This window comes from Schistocerca gregaria, chromosome 5 (genome assembly GCF_023897955.1).
Source record: "Schistocerca gregaria isolate iqSchGreg1 chromosome 5, iqSchGreg1.2, whole genome shotgun sequence".
In the NCBI taxonomy this organism is placed as follows: domain Eukaryota; kingdom Metazoa; phylum Arthropoda; class Insecta; order Orthoptera; family Acrididae; genus Schistocerca; species Schistocerca gregaria.
Window position 1 is genome coordinate 192,595,327 of NC_064924.1, and position 25,909 is coordinate 192,621,235.

Sequence of the window (25,909 nt, forward strand, 5' to 3'; positions counted from 1 at the left end):
AAGAGACTACGTTGGGTGGGAGGAAGACGACCTGGATGTACTCTTCAAATACCCTCGGTACAAATCATAAATTAGAGACACAAGATGGTGGCATACGTTTTGCAACCAGTTCGACCGATCACTTTGACCATATACAGGGTTGCAACACTTGCCTGGAGTGATGCGTCCGCAGAGAGACATTTTGCGGAGTTTGCGACACTCGCTGGGATGCCAACGAACGTGAAAGCAAGAAACCTGGTTGTGGTAAGCTGCTGTAACTTAGCCCAACGTCTAGGTCAGGTTACATTATGACACTTTGGACGCTAAAGGCTCTCAAACGACAAAAACTGGGTGAAGTGTCCTGGTCCAAGCAGAAATATTCACTCACACCATCTCCGCACAAGTGTCTGAAAATCTTTCAGAAACTCCAAAACTACACACCTATCGACAAAAGGACAGCAATAAACCGAAGATAAACCTAAGATTATTACCTACTGTTACGTTTAAATACCAATACGTCTGCCTGAAGATCTATCCATAGCCGAAGTGGAAAAGAGCGTCATAGGATCACAGTTGCGTAGGTCAACCTTCATCGTAGTAAAATGCATATTTCTGAAATTGGAAAACGATATGAAGTAACAAGTCATATGAAATTTGGTATCTAGAGAACATCGAATGTTAACATGCTCTCCTGTCTGTGCTGTACCGTCAAGGGTAACCGCAGCCATGGTCTTCAAGCTGATAATCCAGGCTGCTGCAAACGTCGTCGAACTTTTCGTACAGATGGCTGTTGCCTTGCAAACGTCCGCATCTGTTGACTCAGGGACCGAGACGTGGCTGCACGAGCCGTTACAGCCATGCGGATAAGACGACTGTCATCTCGACTGTTGGTGCTACGAGACCGTTGGGATACAGCACGGCGTTCCGTATGACCCTCCTGAACTCACCGATTCCATATTCCGCTAACAGTCATTGTATCTCGACCAACGCGAGCAACAAAGTCGCGATACGATAAACCGCAATCGCAATGGGCTACAATCCAACCTTTATCAAAGTCGGAAACGTGATGGCACGCATGTCCCCTCCTTACACGAGGCATCACAACAACGTTTCACCAGGCAACGCCGGTCATCTGCTGTTTGTGTATGAGAAATCGGTTGGAAACTTCCATCAAGTCAGTAAGCACGTTGTAGGTGTCGCCACCGGTGCTAACCTTGTGTGACTGCTCTGAATGCTAGTGATTTCCATATCACAGCATCATCTTCCTGTGGGTTAAATTTCGGGTCTGTAGTACGTTATCTTCGTGGTGTAGCAATTTTAATGGCCAGTAGTGTACGTATAAAGTTAAAGGAATTTTAAAATCTTACTAAATTTAAATTGATTAATAATACAATAACTATTGCGATACAGTCTCTGTAGAGTGCTCCAACAGGTTAACGGTCTCACTAAAAAGTGATATAAGTGAAACCACGCCGCAGAAACATTTTTAAATCGATGTATTGCACAAGTGAATAATGTGATGACCTTACAAACTTTCTGGGGTTTGAGTAAGGATCAATGTATTAACTTGAGATAGGGAACCGTAGGCCGGAAAGGAATGAGTCTAAAGTTGTACACGGAAACCATTTTGAAACCTCTGACAGTTGACTTCTTTTGCAAATTCTTTGCTTTCCGGGTTTTGGGAGGAGATAGAATGGACAAAAAAAAAGGTGAAAATGTCCAGTACACATGGCCACTAAAGTGTACAGATCAAGGGCTACGAACACTTTTTTCTCTTCGTTACTGTAAAGACACCGCTCCTACTGAACATAGCTCTTAAGCTATGCATTTTAGTGCCCATATTCCCCAGGAAATATTTTCTTATTTTGGTCCGTACCACCTACTCGATAAATACGAATAGCCAAGAGTTTGCTGTAGAAGAGGTATGGTATGAAAGGTACCAGGAAGATTTTCGCTTACAATTTTCCATTCGGTCGTTTCTGAACCTGTCCCGTATTTAAGATTGATTCATTTATTCTTGTCTATATCCCCCACACTTGTGTAAGATCATTACAGAAACTTTCTATAGATGAGCGTCGTCGTCGGTGCGATTGTTCAGCTCTTTGTCCTACTGATTAACAATACATGTCTGTTTTTGCATTTCCATTACATTTGGCGATTCAGTTTTGTGCGCAGTACTTTAACCAATTGATCTAGTGTTATTCGTAGTGTAGGTGAATCAAATATGACATAAAGTTGCTAATTTTGGTAAACTGCGAATTTTACAATGGCTTTCCGATTATATATGTATTCGCAGAAGCAGCGAACAGTGGCATTATATGCATACACAGCCTAATCTGGTTGGAGGGAACTACTTCGTTCCATTTTTTTCCATACTACCAAAGGGTTTAGTGATACTGGAACATTTACACAAAGAAAACGTATGCTATATCAAAATGCTACCGTATGTCTAGTAGAGGCAGCAATATATTCAACCATACTTCATTCAATCACTCCTGAGGGCAAGAGACACATTAAACCTTAGGATACGTTGCTCTTCAATGTCTGGGTGAAATGCCATTCGGCCAGACGGAATAAGATGAGAAGGGATCAAATTTTAATCGTGTACGTACTCCGTAAGTATGCAATAAAATTATATCTCTGAATTTACCGCTTCAGGAACACTTAATCTTTCGATAAAAAATAAAATAAAATAAAACAAAACAAAATAAAAAATTACGATCCCATTAGAAAAATGTTTAATGACGAGTTGATGTAGCCTTATGACAATAAAGTGTTCACTATTATGTGAACCTGTATAGCAAATGATGTAAGTGCAATCATCTATAGCACAATTCTAAGGCGAAATAAGGTATTTTGAAAAGAGGTTATAAAGCTGAACACCGTGTTTATTCATGCAAAGGCAAGCCTTACTCTACCTCTTGTAATGAAGTACAAGCGAATGTTCCAGTTTACTGATAATCACACAGTCATTAATTGAATCACTCCGTGGAGATCGCTGAAACATCTCTGAAAGAACAGAGAGTTTAACACGAACACAGCTTGTTTGCTGCACGGTTAATGTAACATCTGTTAGTACCTCCTTAAGACGTGGAAGACAAACAGTTTACCTAAGCTCTTCTTCAACCATGGCGATAAATGGAACCCAAATATTATCGTTTAATATCATGCCTCTGCAAGAAATTGCCCGTAAATTTTACGAAGAAGAGTTCCGAACTAGACGTTAATTAATTTACGGCTCGCGAAATGCGCCGGGAGCGGCTCAAATAATAAAGCTATGTAGAATATGTTTTTCTAACAACGGAGAAAGAGATGCTCCTTGTTACATTATTTAAGCATCGAGATACTTTAAATTTTTTTCTCTCGTTCCACTTCTTTTCCTACTGTTTTGATGCAACTCAGCGAAATTCAGTTGAGTGCTCACACGTTTCCGCTATCTTAATTTTTTATTTTAGATTTACTATTGAAATAATATCACTATACTTAACATAACATGCTGGATTTCCTTTGGTTATATAAGGTATGTGCGGTCGAAAAGGAGACAGTGCTAATGGGCAGAATTGTGGTGAAATTTATTGACAAATTGGCATTATTCACCCACCTTATATCTCATATGAACTTCTAAGCTATGGTCTTTTTCCGAGTGTGTCGATACCTTGTTCTCTGAAGTTCTGACGAGCCCGAGGATGACGTCACAGTGTGCTACGCATTTGCTCCATTACAATGGCAGGATGTAGGCTCTTTGTCCAAATTTCAGACTTGTGTGTTGCAATGGGCGAAACGATCTGGTTTCAAAAAGTGGTTCATTAATTCTTTAGAATAGTGTAGATTAGGAATTGAGTAAAAAAACTTGCACTTCATTTTTGTTATTTGGGCTGTAAAATAGCTGCAGATCGGCGAAGAGAATAGGTAACGCTTAGGTAACTCCGGGGCCAAAGTAACAGGGGTCAACAGTAACAATTTTGAATTTCGCAGGTTATATGGGTATCTGAGTTTATTGTGTGCCACCTTGCGTGCTCTGTCTGTGTACCTAAGTAGAGAGACCTCAGTGGCGAGTCGCTATTTATAGTGATAGGAGTATGTTTTTGCCCATCAAAAGTTACATTTATGCCTCTTGGCTTTCTCCACCATCATTCATTGCCGTTCAGCAATTTTAGCAAAAAATTGTATGTAGGAGTGAATTATATATAATTATCTCTGAACATTTATAATAAAGAAAGAACCGTTCCAGGAAAGTCAGGGGCCTTCATGGTAATGTTTTGTAACGAACCCGAGGACGTTTGTAACACTGGCGCTTGAGACGTTTGTAACAAGTTACTGTCGTCGCCACTACAATAAAAAAAAAACGATTTGTCAACACTTTGCGGTTTTGTAGAGAATTTTGTGAATAAACTAATTCAAGTGCAAAGAGATATCTTATTCTATATTTCAAGGATACCAAGAAATTCAATTAGAACTACTAACAGACGTGAAACACCCCAATGGAAGCGGCTATTAAAAAAATTTTCAGCTCAGGGAAAAGCATTGGAAGCGTTACAAAATGAAGGATCAAGGACACATGTCCTTATATAGACTTGTCAAAAGATTTTGTCAAACGTTATATAGACAAAGCAAATTACACAAGAATGGTTACAGCCACTAAAAGAAAACTTGAATTTCAATAGCCTGATGAAAGTTCCTCTTTGGAAGAAGACGATTATTTACATGTCGTTTGTCTGGACAAATTTGCAAATGGTTTACCGAACGAGCAGTGGGTTCAGTGTGTAGAGTTTAAGTTTAAGACACACATTTGTTGCACCATAGGACCAAAGGAAAAGCTCTTTACGAGTATCTCAACTGAAAATTTGATTAGTAGGTGGATTTTCATTCATTTACAATCATTATGTGCAATGAAGAAATTTTTATTTAAAAAGATGAAGGTTTTAAAAGCTATAATGTTAATTACTATACATTTTTAATTATCGTATGTGCTAAAATTTAATTTACGCTGAAAAATATGTTTATTCTGGATATATTACTATGTACCCATATTTTAACGTAATTACAGTGTGATTATAAAAGATGATATAAGAATAGTTTGTTGTTGAATTCATTGTAGCATATCATTTCAATTATGGAGGAAGGATGTAGGTTGCAGTAGGTACTGGGAGATGAAGAAGCCTGCACCGGATAGAGTAGCATGGAGAGCTGCAACAAACCAGTCTCAGGACTGGAGACTACTACAACAACAACATACATGTTTACACTTTCCACTGACAATTATTGTTTATGCCATCTAACACTCGTGTTTTCATAAAAATTTTATGTCCGTATTGACCATATATTACTTTTAGACCTTAAGATATTATTTTACAATCGACGCGCATACCTGTTAACCAGTTACCACGAAGCGTGGGCAATTCTAAAACTGCACTTTGATCCGAATAGATTAATAAAGGTGCGTTAAAGTAAAATTTTATCTAAAATAATACTGCACCCCTAGACAAAAGATGTTGTTCTATGTTTCCAGATAAGCTCATGGTGCTATATTTTCGAATTAGTGACAGAGGGCAAAGTGTGGAAAGTGTTACGACTGACCTCGGTCTCCCCAACTGGCACAAGCAAGGAAAAAATTTCTCAGAAGGCGAGATTTGTTAACATCGAACATAAAATCAAATGTTAGGATGATTTTATTTTTTTCAGAAGCTATTTCTCTCGGTTGTAGCGTAGCACTGAAATTAAACTTGAACAATAAATAGACAAGATGAGATTAGGAATCTCTGAAATGTGACGCTACGGAAGATTAATGAACTGGTAGATGGAGTAGCTCACTAGAGTAAACAGCTGTAGAGGGAAACTTATAACACAGCTCGAGTAAGTGAAGGGATCAGTTGATAGGACACATCCAGTGGAATTAAGGAATTGTCAAATTGGTTATTGAGAGATACGTGTGTGGGATGAGCGAGTGGTGGTAGAGGAGGTGGCGCGGATTTGGGGGAGGGGGGAGGTTAAATTTAAGAGAAAAACCATGACACAAATACATAAAATAGGTTAAAATGTTAAGTAGCAGTAGAACCGTGAAGATGGAGGGGAATGGACCGAAGATTGCAACAACAATATTCTTCGCCTTCGAACATCAAGACAGTCCTTACAATATCTCTGTTTACTGATGGGACTGAAATGAATTGGATTTTTTTTTTCAGAGATCGTGATAACATGGGGCAGCTTAAGGACCTTTGTTATTCTGTCTTTCACGGTAGGACATATATCTCACGAAATATTACAAGATTGGCGTCACTTCTGGCTTTAGTCAGACATTATGTAACGCTGCAGAGGAATAATGACGCGGAATATGAATCTTTGCCAATCCTGAAATGACTCGCTGGTCACTAAATAAAAGTATAAAATCAACTAGCTGCACCTTGTATTTTTACTGGCCGTGAAGCAGTTATTTACAACGAAATGTTAATGCTACAACTCATTATCCAACCGTGTGTGCCATCACTAAATTTAACACTAGGAGATATTAAGGCGTAGCACTTCTTGGGGCCCATCAAACAGCGAGACAGCGAAAAAACTAAAAAAAGAAAAAGACACTAGATTCTGTAGCATGAGGGAAGCTGAAAGAATACCTGTCATTTAAAACTCAATTGTTTACGTAAGAAAAACTTTTTAAGCCGACAAAGCAGCGAATAACAAAATGTGCCAGAAAAGGGGGTGAATAATTCCATGACTGTTTCCGACATGTTTAGCGTGAAAGATATCTGTCTTGATATTTATGGAGAGCCAGAAAATTTACAATAATACATCTGTATAAACAACGTTTCAAGACTTGTTTTCTGCGCATAAATAGCTCTTTCTGGCTCTTGATGCACGCGATTAGCCAATGCAGAGCTGTTCGTACGAAAAACATGGCGTGTGCTGAGGAATACGTCCATCTCTCAACATTTGTCCGTAAACATTATTGATATTGGACGAGAAATTCACATTCAAAGGAAACTGCAAGCGTTTGAACTGGAAAGGCAAGTTTGTTGATATGATAGCAATTCGTGATGTCAATACTGTGTCCCTTTTAACCCCGCCAGTGATAATGGTGGGCTGCACGTTATACCTTTCAGCTTCGTGTTCGCGGAACCTAGTCCCACTGTACAATCCAGGTGCGTACATGTTGCGTATCAGTATGACCCATCTTCAGCTCTAAATTTTTGGACTGCACCATAACAGCACTAATGAGTTCAGAAGCCCTGCAAAGTATGTAGTAGCGTCGGCCGTTGGTAGGAGAGTAACGATTGACATGTATGTGGTCACCTCACGATATACTTGAACAATAATTTCTTTCCTGATGTTTCCCGCAGATTAATTCTTTCTGGTCTATTTTTCTCTTTCTCAAAACCACTAATCGTTGCTTAAGTATAGCAGAAAGCTCCGAAAAACCTCATTAATTAGGTTACCTTCGGAGCAGCTTCACCTTTCAAGATTTATTAAGCCTTCTACATCCGTAGCCATGAGGCCATCAACGGTGTCGAGGAGGTAGTGAACAAAGAGACCGACTCTTGGTTTGGTAAAGCAGGACTCTCATTTTAGTTGTGAGGCGCAATCTTTCCCCGTTTGCTCACTGCGGCGAAGACTTCAGGCACGCGATGATCTCGTCTGCTGCACTGGCTCTCTCGATGACCAATGTCGGAAGTCGGCTGCAAGGAAGACATCCACTACACCCATTTACATTCTGTTGCAGCGGATGTCTTGCAAGTTTTGATGGAATACCTCGATCACACGCTTGTGTGACATAGAGCATTCGTCACTCGCGGTAAATTTACACTGCGTTGCTCTCGCTTATATTGCAAGAGGATGTTCCTCGTTCGCAAGGTTCAGCGTCAGTTTGAACGTCGAGTGGACAGTCCCTCCTCCGCTGAGCACGGTCGCTGCTATTCCAGAGGTCGCAATTGAAAGTTCCACATTCCTGTCCTTGAAAACAGATTCATAAGGAGTGTCTTGCCAGCACGCCAAAGTGCCTCCAAGAAGTAAAGACAACCCTTTACTTTCATTACGAAAGTCGAAATTTTAATACAAATTTGCCTTTGCTCTGGTAATAGCTGGGGCTTAGTTTGGCCGACTGAAGCCCCCTCGGCTGCCTTGTATTTGAGCTTCTCGAGCAAATCCAAGGACATATGTCCCTCGCGTTGGCAGTTGGGCATGCCGAAATCAGACAGGTGTTTCTCACGATTGGGGAATCTTCGTCCTCAATAAGTTTCAGCGCTTTGTTGAAATGTATGTCGTTGCTGGCTTGTGCGGTTCCTTGGTATCGGTTTGTGATCTCTTCCGATAATGCGCTTTTATGCTTACTCCAAAGTGTCAAGGAAAGCGATGAGCTCGCTCAGTTTTGCCAATGACTGACACAATACCGCGTCATCCATCGTAGCATCCCAGTGGCCTGCATCTTCCAGAAGGACCACGCTTCAGTTGGTTCCTGGAATCCGTCGTTTTCCAGTCCACTGACTGAAGGCCTTAATAGTGATGGCGGCCCCGGCTACGGATCAGCAACAACGACACAAATAACAATGCACCTTCATGCGTTGTCAGTCTTCGACGATGGTGCGCTATACACAGTGCTTCCATTTTTTCAATGACATGTTCCATTTGTAATTTTTTGGCACTTCTGCGTACAGAGACGTTGGGACAAAGTCATCAGTCTGGCACAGAGGAGGGTTAGGGTGGTAGTGGGCGGTGTCACAATTCGATCGCGCAAATTGGCCTTTGTGAAGTGCATGTTCGTGTCGCTGGGAAGATGCACCGCAGGATACCACACTTTCGGTTGCCTCTTGCGAAGCGGGGAGCACAATATCCACCACGCTGATTCGTTGCTGTTCACATATTGATCCTGTGCACTTCGTCTCTTGTGTCAATATTAGCATAGTCCTACTGTTGCACAATAAATATCGTCCAGCCGCTAACTTTGTTTGTGTACTTGGAAATGTACTTAACGCCTGAAAAAGTTACAAAACTCCACTTTAATGTGAACATTAAAATTATGCATCGGTAGAATGTATATACACACTTGCTTGTTTGGGTTTCTTTTAACAGCGCCCAAGGAAACATTTTGGTGTGCTTTCTGTTCTCGAAGCACTGGAACGTAGCGTTCAGCGCTCCGCAAGGACCGTGGAGCCGGCTGCCAGTGACCGGGCCACACAACTGTTTGTAAACATTGCGGTCAGGCAGCTCTGCTACTATCACGTGATCCGTGTAATTCGGCTGCAGTTTGTGTATTAACCACAGCAGCAAATGCCACTCAGTCTAATACATCGTTGGATGACTAGGGAGGGGACCTAACGTAAAAGATCATCGGTTCCTTCGGATTAGGCGAGAATGGGGAAGGGAGTCTGCCGTGCCCTTTCAAAGGAACCATCCCAAAATTTGCTTGAAGCGATTTAGAGAAATCACGGAAAACCTAAATCAGAATGGCAGGACGCGGATTTCAACCGTCCTCCTTTCGAATGCGAGTCTAGTGTGCTAACTGCTGAGCCACCTCGCTCGTTCTAATAAATGAAGCACTACGCTTCAGTGGAAACATACCCTTTAATGAGGAGAGCACCCAGCCTTTCCACTTTAACCTTGAAAAGTCTCCCTACGTTATCAAGGCGGTCTGTCTCTTTCTGCTTGCCCATTAGTTCTTCTCTAGTATCGGTTCATACTGAGTTGCTGGTGAAAGTGATGAGTTGGTGGAGGTACGTCGGACCGTTTACAAATGACGGTGGGAGGATGAAAATATGACCTAGTCCCTCCGGACTCGCACTACAGTCCATCGAAATAGCATCTTGCACGTGGATGTAGTTCTCTTCATGCAGCTTTAGTGCTATCTAACTGAGACGCACGCTCTCCATCTTCACGTACATATCCACCGAAAATTGGGTCGGAAGTACCATTCGCCACATTGGCAATTTCAAGTCCTATTTGCAAAACATCTGGTGTAACAAAAAATTACAGCAACCAGCCGCTTTTTACAACGCTATTTATTTATTTAAACAGCGCCGTTACCGGTTTAGCACCGATAGGTTTATCGTCAGACGGCTAGCTGACGTTTTACATCTCGTGTTTTGTTTCCACATCTGACGAACCTTCCTTGTGGTGATGATGCCCTACAATCAAAACAAGATACGAGACTCTTTGTTAGTTGTAGTATATACAGGGTATTACAAAAAGGAACGGCCAAACTTTCAGGAAACATTCCTCACACACAAATAAAGAAAAGATGTTATAGGGACATGTGTCCGGAAACGCTTGATTTCCATGTTAGAGCTCATTTTAGTTTCGTCAGTATGTACTGTGCTTCCTCGATTCACCACCAGTTGGCCCCATTGAAGGAAGGTAATGTTGACTTCGGTGCTTGTGTTGACATGCGACTCGTTGCTCTACAGTACTAGCATCAAGCTCATTAGTACGTAGCATCGACAGATTAGTGTTCATCACGGACGTGGTTTTGCAGTCACTGCAATGTTTACAAATGCGGAATTGGCAGATGCCCATTTGATGTATCGATTAGCATGGGGCAATAGTCGTGGCGCGGTACGTTTCTATCGAGACAGATTTCCAGAACGAAGGTGCCCCGACAGGAAGACGTTCGAAGCAATTGATCGGCGTCTAAGCGAGCACGGAACATTCCAGCCTATGACTCGCGACTGGGGAAGACCTAGAAGGACGAGGCAATTCTTCCTGCAGTTGTTCCGTAACATGTACAGCGTGTGCAGGCACTATCAGCAGCTGATTGGCCTCCACGTGTACACTTCTGCGAATGGTTCATCCCACAATGTGTCAATCCTCATTTCAGTGCCAATGTTCTCCTTACCGATGAGGCTTCATTCCAACGTGATCAAATTGTAAATTTTCACAATCAACATGTATGGGCTGACGAGAATCCGCACGCAATTGTGCAATCGCGTCATCAACACAGATTATCTGTGAACGTTTGGGCAGGCATTGTTGGTGATGTCTTGATTGGGCCCCATGTTCTTCCCCCTACGCGCAATGGAGCACGTTATCATGATTTCATACGGTATACTCTACCTGTGCTGCTAGAACATGTGCCTTTACACGTACGACACAACATGTGGTTAATGGACGATGGAGCTCATGTCTAAACATTCATGGTGGTGTCTGTTTGTTCTATATCGTGTCTCCCTACCACTTTCGCGCAACGACGCTCTGAGCGTGTTTTTTAGGGAATTGACTAGTTTGAACCTGGGTCCTGTTGCTGGTAAGGAGACGCCAGACCACACATGACATGTAGAATTCAGAAGAGTTCTGTGAGACTAGCGATGATATAACCAAATACTAAATGATTTCAGCGTCAGCTCCACTGCACTCCCTGTAAAAGAATCTTAATACTAACTAAATATAGTGGAAAGGGTTCAAGGCTTTCCTATTTTTAGTTAGCTGGTAAAATAACGTCGAAAAAGCAGTTACGTTTACCATTGGAAATTTTATTCTAGTCACAAAACATCGTTTATAAATTGCACTATTGATAAAAGGAAATGTTTTAATACAGGATGCTAAAAACCAACTGCGTTCAACAAAAATGTGAACGAATATTCCCTGAATGGGTTTCCAAGTTCTACAATCGATCGAAGGATGACCTATGCCATATCACATCTATAATCTAGGTTTAATTTAAGTTTCACAAAAGAGAAAACTATCAAAATGGTCTATAGTGACCCTCAAATATCTTTAATTACTTATTTAACTTGTCGTAAATTACAGTGGCTGATGTGGCTTCTCAATAACTATATAAAAGAAAAATCATCGCGTTTCAGATCTTTTCTTCAAGTGGCAAATGTGAACACCATGAGTTTTAATTAACGATCGACACTAGTATTACGCATAAAAGGGGTGTAACAGATGAGTCTTCTGCAGTTCTGAGTGAAGCCTTATGCGTTCAAAAATGCGGCATCACGTGCGTTCATTACCTTGTCGGTGTATAGGCACCGTCAGGGCGACAGCGGCCGGCGCACCAGCCATCCAGCTCGCCGTCTCGGAACTAACTCTCCCCTAACTTCTCCTTACTACAATTTACCGAAGTTGGTTTAAAAAAACCATCTGGCTGCGTTTCCATCTGACCAATCAGGGTCTCAATGTTAACCTTAAGCTCCGCCTACAAAAATTCTGTCTATCCAATGAGAAACGTTATACTTTTCGTGGTGGGGCAATGTTTTTAAAGTTTGAAACATAACAGAGATGCTAAAAAGTCTCACGCTATAACCTGCAACTGGTGTGGTCCTTTTAGCGTTATCGTAAGATCTATACTGTTCTTCTGGAGGGCTCTATCTTTTAACATGGGCTGGGGGGTGGTCCTTGACGTACCTGAGACGCAAAAAGTCTCACGCTAAAACTTGCGAATGGTAGTGGCCCTTTTTGTGTTATCGTAAGAGCTATACTGTTTTTCTGGAGGGCTCTAGCTTTTAACATGGGCTGTGGGGTGGTCCTTGACGTACCTGAGACGCGAAAAAGTCTTACGCTAAAACTTGCGGGCGGTAGTGGCCCTTTTTGTGTTATCGTAAGATCTATACTGTTTTTCTGGAGGGCTCTAGCTTTTAACATGGGCTGGGGGTGGTCCTTTACATAACACAGACGCGAAAAAGCCTCACGCTAAAACGTGCGGGTTGTGTAGTCGTACAGGTAGGCTGGCGGCGTGGGTGTCCAGCCCCTCCCTTATCGTAGGGCCTTCTAGCTTAACACGGTTCTGCTCTTGGCTTCTGTTCTCGTTTCTCCCCTCGCAACTGCGTCTGCCTCACGGTGGGAAGGTACGACTTGCATTTAGGCATTCTGACTTTCATTTATGAGGGCAGTTGAAAGCTCTTGTCTACGCAACCCCGGTACCAAATGTAGAGACTCTTCGTTCTCGTTTTGTGGACGGCTGTGATACAATACGCCATTCACAATACGCCATTGTGGATGCATGTATCCGCTCTAATGGAGGAAATTTTGAACATTTCCTGTAACAAAGTGTTTGAAGTCACGCTCGCACGTTCTGTTGCTGCGTGTTTCCATTCCATGATTAATGTGCTTTGAAGAGAAGTAATAAAATGAGCTATGAGCTCTAACATGGAAAGTAAGCGTTTCCGGACACATGTCCACGTAACATATTTTCTTTCTTTGTGTGTGAGGAATGTTTCCTGAAAGTTTGGCCGTACCTTTTTGTAAGACCCTGTAGATATGCACATAATATAACACACCACTCACACACTTAGAAATTTAATCACATGGAGGTATGCATACAAAGGTGGCAATATTACAACCATAACAATGCCAAAGACGTCCACTCTCAGAGGTATTTTTTTATGTATATGAATGTGGCAGGAAAAATTTTAAAAAAAGCTAATGTTACATAACTTACCATTTACACTGAAAGAGAACTGATTAAAATTAAGATCAACAAATAACACAAGGCAGTTATATAGTGTTACTGCAGAGATATTACGTAAATATTGTAGTATACATTGGGACAAAAGCAAATGATAAAGGCCAGACATAAAATAAATGGAACAACTATGGACATATTATGACATACGTTGAAAGCACAGTAGAGGGGTAGGGATGGATATTTAAATATTACAAAAGGACTTATTAGAATTTGGTATTTTAAATTTGAAAGCAGGTCCATGAAATTTTGAAGAAAGGGTGCAATGGCTCACTTGGTTTGTTCATTGAAGGGATTTTATGGTGATTTGCTTTTATGCATATATCTTTCAATTTACTCAAGCAAATTCATAAGGCTACCTTTCTCAACCTGGTACAATACTTGTAAATGATCTCCAGTGTTCTTTACTCCATGACTGTTGGTAGTTGTGTGCATGGCAAATGCGGATTTTGAAATTTTGTTCAAACGTATAACATCTATATACACTTTGAACTGTGTCTCAATGCTTCTTTCAGTTTGTCCAAATAGTAAGAGGGGAACTTCAACAGCTGAGTTTGTATATGCCAAATGTTTTGTATGGGGGAGGGGGTTGTTATCTTTCAAATTGTTAACTGCTAACTGCTGGATTTTGTTGTTTGTGTGGTAGCTTATTTTAATGTTTGTGTTTTTAAATACGTTGCTTATTTTATAGGAAATACTCCTAAATAAAGATAGTGCAACATATTTTCTTCTCTTTTCTACTGTGTTTCGTGTACATTGTACGGTTGCCTAGTGTACAGTTTTGTTGGCTGATGGTTTTAGGATTTTTTGTGATGGTTTGTCTGTCATGAGAGACCTGTATTCATAATTTGAGGCTATGGTCTTAATGATAATGATTTCTTTTTCTTTTCTAGTTAGTTCAAGAGGAATTCTGTGTAGGCAGTTCAATGTGGATCGAAACTATGCCATCTTATGCTGGTCTGAATGACAAGACAAGCGGTTCATATATACATCAGTGGAGGTTGGATTTGTATAAATCTCAAAATGATGCTTAGGGTTCTTCTTGGTGATTTTCCATCTAGAAAATTAATGCTGTTGTTGGTCATATTCAATGCTGAAATTTAATGTTTTTGTGCATGCTATACAGTTTTGTTGCTAATGTGTCTATTTCCTGATTGGTGTAATCAAAAGTTTGTATCATCAACTTATCTACTGTAGTAGACGATTTTGCTGTTGATGTGACTGTTAGCTTCAAACAATTTCTGGTGTAAGTCATTTATGTAAATATCTGCTAATATACCAGCTATGCTGCTACCTATTGCCATCACATATTTCTGTCTGTATATTTTGTTATTAAAACTGTAGTAATTGTATGACAGTATCAAAGTCAGCAGCTCAATGAGCTCACAGATCTCTGCCACACTTAGTTTCCTATATTTACTTAGATTGTTTCTGACTATATTTATGGTGTCCTCTATAGGTATGTTAGTATAAAGGTTTACTATGTCAAGTGATGCAAATCTGTTTTTGTTGGAATGTAAACACCTTTAATTTTGTCAGTGAGTTAATACATGTTATTAATGGAGAATAGGTATTAAGCAGAGCAAGCAGTTTGTTATTTAACCTATATGAAGTGCTATACCTAGCTTATTTTTATAATAAAGGATGAGGCCCCTCCAAGCCCACACCAACTTGGTGACCAAACCAAAAGTTCTACTGTCACCTATGTAAACATGTTAGTTTTTTTAATCAGGCGTCACAGGATGCGGGCTGTTATATTGTCCACGCGTCTGGGTAACATTACTCATTAACATGGTCCATCAGGAGATAGAAGTGGTCGAAAACGATTGAAGGGTAGCGGTTGTAAGGGATGAGGAAAAAAAGTGCCAAGGCAAGAGCCAAGGGAAAAAAATCTCTGCGTCAGTAGGACGGGTAGTAAGGGCAGTAGGGGCTTGCTATCTGCGACAGTGCATGCAAGGTGTGGTTGTGTTAGTTCGAGGTAGCGTGCATCGTTACTTGCGTTGTTGGAGCTTGTTGCGGCGCTTGCTGCAGTTGATGCGTCCCTGCAACAGTTCAAGGTCGTTGTAGATTAGTGGCCGATCGGTCATAGATCGGCTCACAGACGGTGTAGGGGGTGGGTGTGGCTGGTTTTAGTGCTGTGTACAGTACGGTTTCCCTGCGGTTGCCTGATTTTCGGCTGGTCGCACATCTGGATTCCCAGTAATAAATGTGTTGCAGGGGCTCGCCAGTACTGTCGTGTTAGCGTTCTATGGACCATAGATGTTTAGTTCCTAGCCAGTAATGTCTTTGGTCTGTTATGCCTCCATCATCTATGGTTGTGGTCGTAGTTACCCAGAGAAAGAATAAACGGGTTGCGCGAGTGTCTCTTGTTACTGTACAGCCGTGTGGAGAGTTTTTGGAATACCTGCAAGATGGTATCTAGCCGGTATTCCTGGTGAAGGTCCGCGATGCGTGGTTAGCGCGGAGCGTTGCTTATGATTTTGAGTACTTTGTTCTGTATGACCTGCAGACGGCGCAGGCAAGTTGGCGCAGCGTATCCCCAGACAGGGGCTGCGTACGTCATCAAGTGTCATGTACATGGACCTAGACACCCCCCTGTTCAGTGTGCTACGCCTGTTAAGCATAGGGTAGAGTTGTTTTAGCCTCCCGTTAGCTTTGTTGGTCACGTGTTGGATGTGCTCCCCCCAGAGTAGTTTCCTGTCCAGCCAGACACCGAGGTATTTGACCTTCTCGCGGAAACGTATTCGGCGTGTGTGTAGTGTTATTAGGTTGCAGTGCCGATGTTTGCGCAGTTGCTTCGGTCTTCTAGTGAACAGAACGGCCTCGCACTTGTCGACGTTTACTCTAACACGCCATTTGACCAGCCAAGGCTCCGCCGTTCTGAGTGCAGTCTGTAGTCGTGAGTTAATGTTAGACGGCTTCCAATCTTGCGCGAGGATGGCAGTGCCATCAGCGTAGATTGCTACCGTCGTGTTATGTGTAGCTGGGAGGTCGTTAATATAGAGATCGTTTGCCCTGCACGTCGGTGTTGAAACTCCTGTCCGTGAGATATGAGTGTATGAGACGCACGAGCCCGTCGGGGAACCCTGCGTCACTAAGTTTGCGTATTAGGCCGTTGTGCCATAGACGATCGAAAGCCTTTTCGGTGTCCAGGAACACCGCCCCAGTTGCCTTGTTTGTGTTGTATCCGAGTGTTATGTATTCAACGACGCAGAGGCGTTGTTGTGTTGTTGAGTGGTGATTCCTGAAACCGAACTGCTCCTGTCTCAGGGCTATACCTTTTTTTTGGTTTTGTCATCAGTCTACTGACTTGTTTGATGCGGCCCGCCACGAATTCCTCCAGTACGAAATTGGTGATCACTTGATGCCTCAGAACTTGTCCTACCAACCGATTCCTTCTTCTAGTCAAGTTGTGCCAAAAACTTCTCTTCTCCCTAATTCCACTCAATACCTCCTCATTAGTTATGTGATCTCCCCACCTAATCTTCAGCATTCTTCTGTAGCACCACATTTCGATAGCTTCTGTTCTCTTCTTGTCCAAACTTATCCTCCATTTTCACTCCCATACATGGCTACACTCCATACATAGACTACAGCCCTGTCTCACTCCCTTCCCAACCACTGCTTCCCTTTCATGTCCCTCGACTCTTATAACTGCCATTTGGTTTCTGTACAAATTGTAAATAGGCTTTCGATCCCTGAATTTTACCCCTGCCACCTTCAGAATTTGAAAGAGAGTATTCCAGTCAACATTGTCACATGTTTTCTCTAAGTCTACAATTGCTAGAAACGTAGGTTTCCGTTTCCTTAATCTTTCTTCTAAGATAAGTCGTAGAGCCAGTATTGCCTCACGTGTTCCAACATTTCTACGGAATCCAAACTGATCATCCCCGAGGTCAGCGTCTAGCAGTTTTTCCATTCGTTTGTAAAGAATTCGCGTTAGTATTTTGCAGCTGTGACTTATTAAACTGATACCTCGGTAATTTTCACATCTGTCAACACCTGCTTTCTTTGGGATTGGGATTATTATATTCTTCTTGAAGTCTAAGGGTATTTCACCTGTCTCATACATCTTGTTCACCAGATGATAGAGTTTTGTCAGGACTGGCTCTTCCAAGGCCGTCAGTAGTTCCAATGGAATGTGGTCTACTCCAGGGGCCTTGTTTCCACTCAGGTCTTTCAGTGCTCTGTCAAACTGTTCACGCAATATCGTATCTCCCATTTCATCTTCATCTACCTCCTCTTCCATTTCCACAAATATTGTCCTCAAGAACATCGCCCCTCTATAACCCTCTATATACTCCTTCCACTTTTCTGCTTTCCCTTCTTTGCTTAGAACTGGGTTTCCATCTGAGCTCTTGATATTCATGAAAGTGGTTCTCTTTTCTCCAGAGGTGTCATTAATTTTCCTGTAGGCAGTATCTATCTTACCCCTCGTGAGATAAGCCTCTACATCCTTACATGTGTCCTCTAGCCATCCCCGCTTAGCAGTTTTGCACTTCCTGTCGATCCCATTTTTGAGACGTATGTACTCCTTTTTGCCTGCCTCATTTACTGCATTTATGCATTTTCTCCTTTCACCAATTAAATTGAGTATTCCTTCTGTTACCCAAGGATTTCTACTAGCCGTCGTCTTTTTACCTACGTGATCCTCTGCTGCCTTCACTATTTCATTCCTCAAAGCTACCCATTCCTCTTCTACTGTATTTCTTTCCCCCAATTCCTGTCAATTGTTCCCTTATGCTCTCCCTGAAACTGTAAAACCTCTGATTCTGTCAGCTTATCCAGGTCACATATCCTTAAATTCTCACCTTACTGCAGTTTCTTCAGTTTTAATCTACAGTTCACAACTAATAGATTGTGGTCAGAGACCACATCTGCCCCTAGAAAGGTCTTATAATTTAAAATCTGGTTCCTAAATCTCTGTATTACCATTATATAATCTATCTGAAACCTTTTAATATCTACAGGATTCTTCCATGTATGCAACCTTCTTTAATTATTCTTGAACCAAGTGTTAGCTATGATTAAGTTAAGCTCTGTGCAACATTCTACCAGGCAGCTTCCTCTTTCATTTCTTAGCTCAAGTCCATATTCACCAACTACGTTTCCTTCTCTTCCTTTTCGTACTGTCGAATTGCAGTCTCCCTTCACTACCTGGATAACTCCTTTTATATCATCATAGATATCATCAATTTCTTCATCATCTGCAGAACTAGTTGGCATATAAACTTGTACTACTGTAATAGGTGTGGGCTTCGTGTCTGTCTTAGCCACTATAATGTGTTCAATATGCTGTTTGTAGTAGCTTACCTACACTCCTATTTTTTATTCTACATTAAACCTACTCCTGCATTACCCCTATTTGATTTTGTTTTATAACCTTGTATTCACCTGACCAAAAGTCTTGTTCCTCCTGCCACCGAATTTCACCATTTCCCACTATACCTAACTTTAACCTATCCATTTCCCTTTTTAAATTTTCTAACCTACCTGCACGATTAAGGGATCTGACATTCCATGCTCCAATCTGTAGTACGCCAGTTTTCTTTCTCTTGGTAATGACGCCCTCTTGAAAATTCCCCGACCGGAGATTCGAATGGGGGACTATTTTGCCTCCGGAATATTTTACCCAAGAGGACGCCATCGACATGTAATCATACAGTAAAGCTGTATACCCTCGGGAAAAATAAAGGCTGTAGTTTCCCCTTGCTTTCAGCTGTTCGCAGTTCCACAACAGCAAGGCCGTTTTGGTTAGTGTTACAGGACGAGATCAGTCAATCATCCAGACAGTTGCCCCTGCAACTACTGAAAACGCAGCTGCCCCTCTTCAGAAACCACACGTTTGTCTGGCCTCTCAACAGATACCCCCCATTGTGGTTGCACCTAAGTATGGCTATCTGTATCGTTGAAGCACGCAAGACTCCCCACCAACGTCAAGGTCCATGGTTCATGGGGGGGGGGGGGGGGTCATGTACTTCCCAATTTGTTAGGAGGAAGTTACTATTCTGAAGGCTTTTCTTAATTTTAGCCTCAAATTTACAGGTAAGATCAAAATCTTTTGAAGAATTTCATGGATTTGTCAACATAGTCTTTTTCATACACTATCACTCCACAATTACTTCTTAGAAATTTTGGAATTGATGCAATTTAGAACATTTAGGTTACTGTTCCTGTGTGATCTGTTGTTTTTGGAATTTTGTTGTTATTATTTTATTAGCTTTGAAGGATTGAGCATTGGTTTCCCTTGATTTAATTGAGCACCATTACAAACAAGTTTAGTAGATGCAATAAGGCTATGCAAGTTATTGACATTAAGTTTTGGCTCTATGTTATACTTTAGTCCTTTATTTGTGAGAGCAAGTTCATTATTTGTAAAATTGATATTAGTTTAGTTAATAGTTCTTTCATGAAACTCATGTTGCCTGTCATGTGAATTTTAGGAGGGGAGGTTACATTTCTTCATTTTCAGAATATCTAGCGTTTTTATGCCTGCACAATAATTTCTGCTGATCTTTTTCAGTGATGTCCTTTGTTTATTGTAAGATGTGGGTGAATTTAATGCTGGAGGGGCAATTTCCAAGTTGCAAATGTACAACTGCTTGTTGAGAAGTTCCTTCTTTTTATACAGCATTTTGGTCTCTGTCTTGAGCCACTTGATTTCACATATTGCTTTAACTGTTTTGGCGGTGTGGGTTTTAGAGTTAATCCTCACTTTTATGTAGTTTGGTGTTATCTGTGCTGATAAATATTTCTTGTTGTATATTATGTTCAGTTATCCAATGCAGCCTTTCTTCAAAATTTCATTCTCCTGCTTTCAAATTTAAAATAAAAAATAAAATAAGACCACTCTTGTAGTATTCGTAATATTTATGTATTCACATACATCCCAACCCATTTACTGTGCTTTCAACGTATGTCATAATATGTGCATAGTTGTAACATTTATTTATAAATGCCTGTCCCTTAAAATTTACTTTTGTTCCAATGCATACCATAATATTTCCGTAATATCCCTGGAGTAAGACTTTTTTTATGACTGATTGATTGATTTGCTTTTCTTAATTTTAATCAGTTCTCTTTCAGTGTAAATAGTTAGTAACGTAACATTAGCAATTTGTGAATTTCTACTGTCACATACATGCACACGATGAAATATCTCTGTGGGTGGAAGTCTTTGGCATTGTAACATTTGTAATATCGCCATTTTTGTACGCATACCTCCATGCGATGTAACTAGTAAGTGTGTGAGTGGTGTTTTACATTATTTGCATGTATATACTGAAAAAGTACATTATACAATTTTGGACGTTGCAAGATGATAAACAACCTGCACTGGAACGTAATGGCTCGGATTCTTCACTGTAAGTAATCGAAATATCTTTCATTCACTTATGTCCCTGAAAATCGTCCTGAGGCACAATTACAATTTAAAAGACTTTGCCTCACATCTTGTTTTGGTTGTAGGGCATCACCACTCCAAGGAAGTTTCGTTAGGTGGGGAGACAAAACATGAGATGTAACGTAAAACTAGCGGTCTGACGATGATCCTACCAGTTCTAAACCGGTATCGCAACTCTTTAAATAAATAAATAGCTTTGTAAAAAGTGGCTGGTTGCTGTGTAAAAGTCAACCTATATTTTGTACACAGTCACTGCCTCAATATGTAAGTTTTTGACAAAATAGCACTTCACATTTTTGCTTGGATTCAGTCACGCTGTTGCCGGATTCTTTTGAAGAATAGTGAAATAATATCCTGCTGGCTCTTTTCCAAAACCCAATGTGATACTGTAGATCATTGTAGCAGCGGTGCGTATCTACTATCCTGGCTAAGGAGTCTCCGCGTTAGTGCAGCACATTGTCCCCTGGGACAATGGGGTCGATGCCCGGGACTACAGCCGTGACCTCGGCGATGGCCAGCGCGCTGTAGCACCGCGCATTTTGCCCCCTGCCTAGCAGTTCTTGTGATCCACAAACATGCAGCTGTCCTGGAGCATGTTTTCAAGAGCTGTTTTAAACTCATGCACCAACATATCGCGACATCGAAAAACTTTTTCTATTTTCTGTACAATTGTCCATTCGGCTACGTGAATAGCTTTACATCGTTTATCACTATCCGCTTCGTCGTCTGCCATTTGCATAAATTGTGTTTGCTCGTTGGAAGCTGGTAATAGCGACCCAATTCATGGTGCTGCTTCCCCTGCATCATAAAGGTCTGTGAAAACCCAAGCATTGCCAGAATTCAAACTGCTAAAAAGGACGTCATGTCAAAATATGAATATTACTTTTTTATGCGGTTGAGAAGCCACCCTCACTCACGAGTCTCGCCAGAAAATAATTCCTTTGAAGGATCGAGCGGCGCTCTTATTCTGGGAATGGATGCATTGCCTGCAGAGCAACATATTCCCGCTGCTTCCTCACTCCATTTCAGTGTTCCTCATAATCTGCATGCCTTGTTCGTACAGTTAGTTCTAATGAGCCAATGGTTAGGGTAATGTAAAGTCAGAACCTAGGCAAAAGCAAAATTTATTTTAATAAGTCGCCACGTATTAGCTGGAAATCGTGGGTAGAGAAGAGGAAACGCATGTTTTTTCACTATAGAATAACTGGTTCCTGGTTTTATTAAAAATGTATTGCATTGAGTAATAGTACTTTTAGTACGTGTTCAAAATATTAATACTGTACGGAAAATAACGCCATTGAGATGATACCTTGTTGCCGGACACCATTTTGGATCCTCTTCTAAAAGTTACGCCTGCCTCCCTCTCAAATCTCATTCGGGACAGCTTCAATTTTCTGACGAATGGAAATCTTCAAGTCATCGATTGGGAGGTGTTTGATTTCTAATAGCCCAACAAGAGCAAGCCACAGAGCGATAGACCGGATGACTGTGGGGCCTAAGGAATATTACCATATCATGAAATGATATGTCCTGGGAACATCCGTCAGAGTACTTCCACAGGCGATCTACTCTTGTGACCTGTGGCACAATCCTGTTGAATCCACGTTTCTCTCATGCTCAGTCTACGTCTTTTAAGTTATGGACGAAGAAAGTTATTTAACATTTACACGTAGTGCATTGATGTCACAGTAACTGCGCTTCTTCCCTCTTCAGAGAAGTAAGGTCCAACAATCCCAATCTTGGAAATAACACACCACACTCTTATATTTTTGCAGTTTAGGGGCTTTTAGTGTAGTTCATGTGTGTTCTTCTACGCCCAGTACCGACAGTTCTGGCGTTAACTAACAATCCAAATGAAAATTGGCTTTGTCACTAACGTATACTGAATAATCTGCATCTCCTGTAGGAACAACTTCTATTACGACACAAAATTCTCTACACTGCATAAAATTCGTTCCGCTAAGCTACTAGACAATTATTACCTTGTATGCGTGAAATTTCAGATGATCATGTAAGATGTGATGTAGCGAACGAAGTGACATATCCAGTGATACAACTTGTTGCCTAGTGGATCGTTTCGGAATAGCCATCATCGCTCTGTGTGCGTTTTTCAGAGTTCTAACTGAACAGAGAACCCCTGGTACCTTTTTTTATCCTGGACCCAGTACTTCTCTACAATGTTGATTGGTTGGTTATTGTGGTGGGAGGGAACCAAAGAGCAAGATTATCGCACCCATCACATTAGTGGAGAATGGGGAAGGAAGTCGGCCATGCCCTTTCAAAGAAACTATCCCGGCATTTACCTGAAGCGATTTAGGGAAACCACGGAAAACCTAAATCTGGATGGCCGAATACGATTTTGAACCGACGTCATACCGAATGCGAGTGCATTGTGCTAACAACTGCGCCACCTGCTCGGTCTAAACAGTGCAACCCATTGGATTATACCGACGCGATCTTGGACTGCGTCTCGACGTCAGACATTAAACTTCCAACGAAAAGAACATTGAACCGTGTCCGCAGGATCATTGCTTGTAAAGAACTGTTCGATTATGAACACACGACGCTCTAAGCTCCAACTCTTAATGCCAACTGAAACTGCATTGTCTGAGCTATCTGTCAACGGTCTTTCAAGGCCAGTCCCCAATGGTCACCGAGTACTAGAGGTTTACTTTCACCAATAGGGAGTCAACATGCGTCTGCCCCTTCGGTTGTTCAGGAGGCGCGCACATAGGCCATGGGCGCTGCAGTCTCCTGACACTGACAAGCCACATGTTCGGCTGTCTTAAGGCCCACACAAACGCTCGTGCATGCTTCCCAATCGCGCTTGCGCTTTGACCGAATTTCGATTATGGGTGCTTGTGCAAGCCTCCAAGCGTGTCCATGATTGCCCGCGTGTGCCTAGAGTAGGGAGGCTTAAACAAGCACACAACTATCATTCGGACGCAGACTCTGGAGAGCGTGCGGTTATTTAGATTTTGTGTCGGTCTTTCTTCGTTATGATGTCGGATCGCAAAGTGTTGTAGGTATTTATTAGCTGCCACGAAAGACACCCATGTTTATGGAATATTAAAAGTAAAGAATATCACGATAAAATTAAAAGAGACGCAGCATATGAGGTGCTTCTCACAAAGTAAAAGGAAACAGAGCCATCAGCAACTAAAGATACTGTTATAAAGAAAATTAATACATTACGAACGAATTACAGAAGAGAAAAAAGGAAACGAGACAGCACTTACAAATCAGGAGCTGCACCAGACGAAGTTTACACAACTGTTCTGTGGTACTTTGATCATTTCAGCTTTTTAAATGCTCAGAAATCACCAAGATGCTCTTCTAATAATTTACTAGGCACAGAGGTGAGTGAGGTAGGTTGGCAGTGGTATTTACTTTCCGTAGCACTGTTGCGAATAAGATCTACTCCTATGCTTCTATTTGTTTATACTGTACTGCAATACACATTGTTTTCTTTTACATTTTTCTTTACTGCTAATGCACAAAATTATGTTGCCAAGGAACTTGTCCTTCATTCACAAAGTAGTTCATAAATTCCTCTGTAACATGTTTGGCATCAAGTGGAATGTTTCCTGCAGTAGACATTTGCAATGGTAGCATATTAGAATCCTCTGTTGTTAAGCCATTATGGAACAAACCACGTTCCGTGACCTCCATGTTATGAGAATCACGTGGAGTATAAGTTTGATTCCCATTAGTCTTTAGATAATTATGTAAAGCAACTGTTGCTCCTAGCACCTTCTCGATCCGGCCGACTTCCAGATTAGTAGCTAAGTGGAAAAACCTAAAACGTGCTGCCAAAATCACAAATATATTCTCAACAATGCATAATCTGTAGTTGTAAACGTTCCTTTCCATTCAGTTCAAGTCATTCTGCCGGAATGGTTTCAGCAAAGGAAATGCATCATCCCCTATAAATACATATGGTAGTTTTCGTAAACTGTTTGATACTTTGTTCTCTTTTGAATGTTGAGAGTGTTACTTTGTAGTCTCCTAAGAAATTCAGTATTCCGAAGAACTCCACCATCCGATATTCTGCCATATGTGCCAAAATCGAACAGAATCCGTCTGTAATTTACATCAGCTGTTGCAATTAGGACCATATTGTGTGTAAGTTTGTAATTGATATAAAATGATCCACTTCCAGCTGGAGGTACAATCTCTACATGCTTTTTATCTATACTTCCAAGACAGTGTGGAAAATTCCTCCTCCTTTCAAAATCCTTCGGAATGCTGGCCTATTCATCTACTGTTTTAGGAGCCTCAAAAATGAAAAACCCAATTTTAAACATATTAGCCTAAAATTATATTGTTGTAAAAATTGATGTATAGTAGTATTACCTCTATGAAACTTTGTTTTTAACCATAAACACATGTATGTGACTTCTCGTCCCACCCCCAACCACCCCCGCATGAAACATGTTTACCTACATGAAGGTAACATTTGCTCCTATTACTATATTAACATTGTAATTGGAATCTCGTTTGATTCCGAACACTGCATGCATTGTTCTTTACATTTTTAATGAAAAATATTATTTTGTAGTAATATAGCTACTTCTTTGCATTTTCAGTGTCCAATATTCTCATGTGTTCATTATTATTTTCAGAATGAAATTACCACAGTACCACTCCCCATATCGCAACGTATGGAGGAAGAGTTGGAGGTGGAAGTAGAGACTCTAATTCATTCACAGCAATATGAAATGTCCACTTTCCCATCTACTGGTGATGGAGGATCAACAGATGATTTTATTTCAAAAAGTAAAGAGAGTAGACCAAATGGTAAAAGAAGGGGTGCTGATATGGACCCTGTTCTGGAAGTTATTAGCGAACATTTCTAAAGACAAAAACAAAAGATAGATGAGGACCGCCATGAAGCTTTTGGGTAATCCGTTGCTGCTAAAATGAGAGACATATTGGACCACAAACAGAGACTGTTGGCAGAAAAAATTATAAATGATACGCTGTTCATGGCTGAATTGGGCCAGTTGAAGCTCATCCACACAGTCAGCGACGTGACTGCAGACTCCACTTTGCTGTACAGTGATTACTGTGCAACAGTGGGCAGCAGCAGTTCAAAGTTACTTGCATCATTTGCCAGTAATACCAGTGACAATCAATAA

The 25,909-nt window shown here is 41.2% G+C and overlaps 1 pseudogene; it reads left to right on the top strand.

The window, feature by feature from the left end:
* Nucleotides 1-207: 207 nt before the first annotated feature.
* LOC126273285 (uncharacterized) lies at nt 208-25,909 on the top strand (annotated as a pseudogene).